This window comes from Solanum stenotomum, chromosome 10, assembly GCF_019186545.1.
Source record: "Solanum stenotomum isolate F172 chromosome 10, ASM1918654v1, whole genome shotgun sequence".
NCBI lineage: Eukaryota > Viridiplantae > Streptophyta > Magnoliopsida > Solanales > Solanaceae > Solanum > Solanum stenotomum.
Genome location: NC_064291.1, coordinates 31508088 through 31514859, shown reverse-complemented (window position 1 = coordinate 31514859; position 6772 = coordinate 31508088). Strand labels below are relative to the sequence as shown.

The following is a 6772-nucleotide window of genomic DNA, read 5'->3' as shown; positions in this document are numbered from 1 at the left end:
GAAGATGTCATTAGAATCCAATTCTGACGATTCCATCAGCTCCGGAAGGGTCATTTTAGGCTAGTAGGATGGTCGACATGACTCCCGAGGTTTTCAGTGTGAGTCGGTGCGATTAGGCGTTTTAACTTTAAGTTTAAGCCTAAGTTTGACTTTAGTCAACATTCTGAGTAAACGCGCTTGGATGAGAATTCCGTTAGTGTGGTTAGCTCCAGAATGTCGAGTTTGGTCTAGATTGACCCTTCTTTTGTGTCTGAAGGTTTTCGATATCTATCCGAGCCCTTTTGTGGGTTTTGACATAAATTGGCTATTGGAAGTGAGACCCACTTTTTATCGAAATGACCTCTGATGGAAATTTTGACTGCGCCGTTGAGTATGGAATACCAAATTTGGTATGGTTGCATATCTCGTTTGAGTGCACGGGGTTCCGAACGAGTTCGGAGCACCCCGTCGGAGTTTTAAATTTTGGAATTATTGCAGATTTTCTGCAATAAATTGCAGCAAAATCAGCCAACTTTCCCAAACTTCAAACCCTCATAACTCTCTCATCTCTCAACCGATTTGGGTGATTCAAAAGGCAAAGTTGTGAGATTTTTCGAGGACAACGCGTTGGTGAGCTCGGATAGTGATTTGGAGTCTCCGTTTGAGGTAAATTTTGTGAAATACCTGCTGCCTCACCCTTTTTGTGAGCTTGATTTTGGGAATTTTTGAGACTTGTTTTCTTAGCCATTTTAGATCCAATTTTGGATTTTTGAGACTACCCTGAGTGATTTTTCGAGGAGAACATTGTGGTGTTGTCAGTTTTTACTGTAGACCGCTCGTTTTTGGTAAATACGCTGATTCAACTGCTGTCCCATTTCTAATTTTTGAGAAAATTTGGGTTTTGGTTGTATGTTGATATTGTGTTGTTCCCGAGCCCCGAATTGTGTCCCATTTTGGGACATGAGCTGGGGGTACTGGTTAGGATCCACTTTTGGGGTTAATTTTGGAATTTCCGGCGCGGGTCCCACGATTCCCCTTTTTACTCCAAAATTGACCCATCTCCGTTTGTTGTGATTTTAGTGTCTAAACGATCGTATTAACGTTGTGACTCTATTTTTGATAGCGGGGCAGCGTTTCGAGACCGTTCGGAAAGGGAAAGCTTCGAAGGAGTGATTTTGGAGCGCGTGTGATCGGCCTACAGGTAGGCTACGGTTTCCCTCTGTTAGATTGAGCTCGAGAATGTGAATGCATGTTGATTAGTTGGGATTTGGGTTGGGTAGTCATTGAATCTTGAGTAGGTGTTAAGAAATCATGTTTTCGGCCTATTTCGGGAATTATCGGGTAACTGTGAGTATGCTTTGTATTATTAACGGACCCTCCTCACTATGTGGAGTACTTGCATACTTAATTATTGTTTATTTGAAGCATGTTGAGCCTTAGTTTAGGTTTGACTAGGGCTTGCCTTAGAAATACATTATTCGGATCCAATAGGCCTTAGTTTTGCCCTGATGTCGCTCGGCCGGCTTAGATCCCTGTAGACTTGTGTAGCAGACTTGAGTCTGATAGTTTGGGCCTTAGTTAGGCGATACTCTTTCTCCGACTATAGTTATCCTTATTTTTCCCCGATGTTACGGCTTCACGAGTTACGTCGGCGACACTAATTCTACTTCGCGATTTGAATTTGGTTTTCAATTTGGTTCCAAGGATTTACATTGATTGGCTATGTGTGGATGACGTTTCACGGACATTTATGAGTATGGATCGATTGGGACTCTTTCAGCAGCTACATTGGCACCTTTATAGAGCATCCGGTTTAAGGTCCGACCTCTATTGCCCAGATACTTATATAGAGCATCCGGTTTAAGGTCCGGCCTCTATTGCCCAGATATTTATACAGAGCATCCGGTTAGAGTTTCGGCCTCATATACTTGATACTTGTGATTGGTTACTTAGGTACTTCTGGTGAGCATCCGATTCGAGGTCCGACCTCCGTACTGTCAGATTCTACTAATTAGGGTTGAGGTTCTGGTTTGATGTTCTTCGTTTTTGGGTTCTTTTATGCAATTCTCTTTAGTTATAGTTATTCTGTGTACTCGTCGGGCTTATGGGGGTTCGTTCGGGTTTTTATTTAACTTGCGCACGAGTGTACCTTCTGGGCTTATGGGGGTCTCGTTAGGTGTAGTTAGCTTATAGATTACTTTAGTTAGTTCTTTGTACACTCGTGTGCATTCCATTGTTACTTAGATTTCCGCTTTTGACCCTCGGTTTATATTATTCCTTCTTTTCATATTGCCTTTACTTTTCAAGTTCAGTCGGCCTATGATGCCTACTGGGTACATATTGTTTTGGTACTCATGCTACGCTCTGCATCTATTTCGTGATGCAGGTCCGGGCACTAGTAGCCAGCGTTGATCGAGCTTGGAGCAGTCTGATCGGAGACGGGGGTGAGCACACGACATTTTGTACTATTTCAGTCTCCATCTGTATATATAGACTTGTCTTTTACCTTTCGAGATAGTTCAGTCTCTGTTGTCCACTTTTGGGACTTGTACTCATTTTGTTAGTAGCTCTGTACTAGTGACTTCCAGGTTCTGGGAGGGATCTTTATTTGTATATATGTTTTTGGTTTGCTTCCGCCTGTTTATATTGTTATTTGCCTACTCTTGTTTAGTTTCTATCCTCAGACCCATTACTTGTTGTTCCGGGTTACGGGGTGGCTTACCTACTGGTGGGTTATAGTAGGTGTCATCATGACTTGAGAAATCAGGTCGCGACAAGTTGGTATCAGAGCCCCAGGTTTATCGGTCTCACCTGTACAGATCTAACGTCTAGTAGAGTCCTGCGGATCGGTGTGGAGACGCCCGTAACTTATCTTCGGGAGGCTACAGGATGTCCTTAGGAAAATTTCCTCTTTTGTTTCGCGTTCGTGCAGTGTGTCTTATTGGTTTCTGGAAATCTCACTTGTTTCACTCTTTCGCAAGATGGCTCGCTCACGAGGTGGCGCGGCCAGGGGTGGCGCACCCGGGTCTGCAGGCAGAGCCTTAGCTTGGGGTAGATGCCGACCCCAAGGTCGAGGCAGGGCCGTAGCACCAGCCCGAAATAGGGAAGAGGAGCCTCAGGCAGCATATGTACCTTTACAGCCGGTGGGGCCGGGGCCAGCCCAGCCACCACCTGCACCAGCTACAGCTCCTGATCTTCATGCTCTACTAACTCAGATACTAGCAGCTATTGCGGAGATGCGACAGGCACCAGCCCCAGCAGCACCAGCACCAGCACCAGCCCCAGCAGCAGCAGCACCAGTTCCAGCGCCGCACGGTCAGCCTGCCGCAACGGCACCAGAGGTTCAGTCGCCACCAGTTCATATGGCAATCGTGTCAGACTTAATGGATGGGGAGATGCCACTGCGCGAGCAGAAGATGCTCGGGGTATTCCAGAGGTTGGCACCACCGATATTCTCAGGGGTGATTGGGGAGGATGCCTACAAGTTCCAGCTCACTTGTCAGGAGCAGCTACAGTCATTAGGCCTCTTGGAGTCGAGAGGAGTCGACTTCACCGCTCATCAGTTTCGTTGTCCGGCCAGGCAGTGGTGGCGCTCGTATCGAGAGTCCAGGCCAGCTGGATCGCCTCCTGTATCTTGGAGTGAGTTCTCAGAGGCTTTCTTGGCCCAGTTCATGCCACGGAGCGTCAGGGATAGGTTTCGTGATTAGTTCTCCAGATTGGAGCAGGGCCCTATGACCGTCTTAGAGTACGAGACGAGGTTCCATGAGTTATCTCGACATGCTACCATGATCCTACCCACGGAAGAGGAGAGAGTTCGTTGTTTTGTACGTGGGTTGCGGTACCGTCTGAGGGTCGACACAGAGCATTTAGTTTCTGCCGACCGTTCATTTCTTGATGTAGTTGACCATGCCCGATCCATAGAGCATATTCATCGCGAGGCTCAAGGGGGCAGCGATAAGAGGGCACGCTACCAGGGCAGCTACAGCGGGTCCCAGACTAGAGGGAGAGACTCCTATGATAGGCTCCGCCAGAGGTTCCAGCAGGGTCAGTCCAGTCGGCCTGTTCAGGCAGCATTACCTGCTTCTGAGGGAGGCCAGTATCACCAGGGTGGTCCTAGTACGGGCCAGAGTTCGAGGGGATCAGATTCCCTCCCTTCCTACCGCAATCGGGTTACTTCAGGGCGTTCAGCTTCGGGGTGTTTTGATTGCGGTGTTCTTAACCATTGGTCTAGAGAGTGCCCCCGGCGAGGGCGATGAGCGATTGTACCAGCTCCCGTTGCACCTAGACCAGTTTCAGCAGTGCCCCCTCTAGCTAGAGGTGGTGGTCAGGACCAGGGTCGTCGGGACAGCCGACAGGGTACCAGAGGCGGAGCTCGAGGAGGCAGGCTAGGTGGTAGATCAGATGCATCGGGCAGAGGTGCTCAGGGCCATTTCTACGCAGCCCCGGCGAGGGCGACGGCTGAGGCATCTGACGATGTTATCACAGGTACGCTTTTATTATGCCATCAGCCTGCTACAGTATTATTTGATCCCGGGTCCACATTCTCGTATGTATCTGTTTATTTTGCTCCTCGATTAGGTATGAGGTCTGAGTCTTTGGCAGAGCCAGTTTATGTTTCGACCCCGGTGGGTGAGTCCTTAGTAGTGGATCAGATATTGCGATCTTGCTTAGTGACTATCCAAGGTTGTGATACTAGAGTTGATCTTATTCTGCTAGATATGATTGATTTTGATGTGATTTTGGGCATGGACTGGTTATCCCCCTACCATGCGGTCTTGGATTGCTACGCCAAGACCGTTAGTTTAGCCATGTCTGGCATTTCCCCAGTGTTGTGGCAGGGTGCTTATAGTCACACACCAACAGGGATCATCTCTTTTATGTGGGCTAGACGGTTGGTTGCTTCTGGGTGTTTAGCTTATTTGGCTTATGTGCGAGATGTGAGTAAGGAAGGCTCTTCAGTTGACTCAGTTCCTGTGGTTAGAGAGTTTGCAGATGTGTTCCCTACAGACCTACCTGGCCTACCTCCAGATCGTGACATTGATTTTGCCATAGATTTGGAGCCCGACACCCGTCCTATTTCTATTCCTCCTTACCGGATGGCTCTTGCAGAGCTCAGGGAGCTCAGTGTTCAGTTAAAGGATCTCTTAGGTAAGGGGTTTATCCGTCCGAGTGTGTCGCCTTGGGGTGCTCCTGTTCTGTTTGTGAAGAAGAAGGACGGGACTATGAGGATGTGTATTGACTATAAGCAGCTGAACAAGGTGACGGTGAAGAACCGTTACCCCATGCCTCGTATTGATGATTTGTTTGATTAGCTTCAGGGTGCTGCCGTGTTTTCTAAGATTGATTTGAGGTTCGGGTACCATCAGCTGAGGATTAGGGCAGCGGACATACCTAAGACCGCATTTAGGACTCGTTACGGCCACTATGAGTTCCTTGTGATGTCGTTTGGGTTGACTAATGCCCCTGCTGCCTTCATGGATTTGATGACACGTGTGTTCAGGCCATACCTTGATTTATTTGTCATTGTCTTCATTGATGACATACTGGTATACTCACGGAGCTGGAGTGAGCATGAGCAGCATTTGAGGATAGTGCTCCAGACTTTGAGAGATCAGCGGCTTTATGCCAAGTTCTCAAAGTGCGAGTTTTGGCTTGAGTCTGTAGCCTTCTTGGGGTACATGGTGTCCAAGGAGGGTATTATGGTAGATTCGGCGAAGATTGAGGCTATTCGTGATTGGGCTAGGCCTACCTCAGTTACTGAGATTCGGAGCTTCGTCGGACTAGCAGGCTACTACAGACGCTTTGTTGAGGGCTTTTCTACTATTGCAGCCCCGTTGACTCGATTGACTCGTGTTGATGTTCCCTTTGTTTGGTCAAAAGAGTGTGAGGCGAGCTTTTTGAGGCTCAAGGAGTTATTGACCACTGCTCCTATATTAACTCTTCCAGTTGAGGGCGAGGGCTTCACAGTTTATTGTGACGCATCCGGCGTTGGTTTGGGTTGTGTATTGATGCAGCAGGGCCGGGTTATTGCTTATGCGTCGAGGTAACTTAAGATCCATGAGCGCAACTACCCCACCCATGACTTGGAGTTGGCGGCGGTAGTTTTCGCGCTTAAGATTTGGAGGCACTACCTGTATGGAGTTCGATGTGAGATCTATACTGATCATAGGAGTCTTCAGTACATTATGAGCCAGAGGGACCTTAATTCGAGGCAGCGTCGTTGGATTGAGCTCCTGAAGGACTACAACCTCTCTATTCTCTATCATCCGGGCAAGGCGAATATGGTAGCGGACGCCTTGAGCCGGAAAGTGGTGAGTATGGGTAGTCTAGCCTTCTTATCTATTGAGGAGCGACCCTTAGCTTTGGACATTCAGTCCTTAGCTAATAGCATGGTTCGGTTGGATATCTCAGATTCTAGACGCGTCTTGGCCTTTATGGGAGTTCAGTCTTCTTTGCTTGATAGGATCCGTGGTTGCCAGTTTGAGGATGATACCTTGGTGGCCCTTAGAGATCGAGTGTTAGCGGGTGATGGTGGTCAGACTACCTTAGATCCTGATGAAGTGTTGAAATTTGCCAGCCGCATCTGTGTTCCGAGAGTTGGAGATTTGATACAGTTGATACTTTCTGAGGCCCATGAGTCTAGATACTCTATCCATCCGGGCACAGCGAAGATGTATCGTGATTTGAGGCAGCATTACTGGTGGAGTGGCATGAGGAGAGATATTGCTGACTTTGTTTCCCGTTGCTTGTGCTGCCAGCAGGTAAAGGCCGAGCATTTGAGGCCTGGTGGCGA

The 6772-nt window shown here is 48.1% G+C and overlaps 1 long non-coding RNA gene across 1 annotated transcript in view; it reads left to right on the top strand.

Annotated features, from left to right (window-relative positions):
• Positions 1-543: 543 nt before the first annotated feature.
• The window catches only part of LOC125878179 (uncharacterized), a 10193-nt gene continuing 3964 nt past the window's right edge, over positions 544-6772 (top strand). Inside the window, exons 1-2 of the long non-coding RNA XR_007447732.1 lie at positions 544-645; positions 1103-1180. This is a non-coding gene — a long non-coding RNA (uncharacterized LOC125878179). The remainder of the gene's footprint in view (positions 646-1102; positions 1181-6772) is intronic.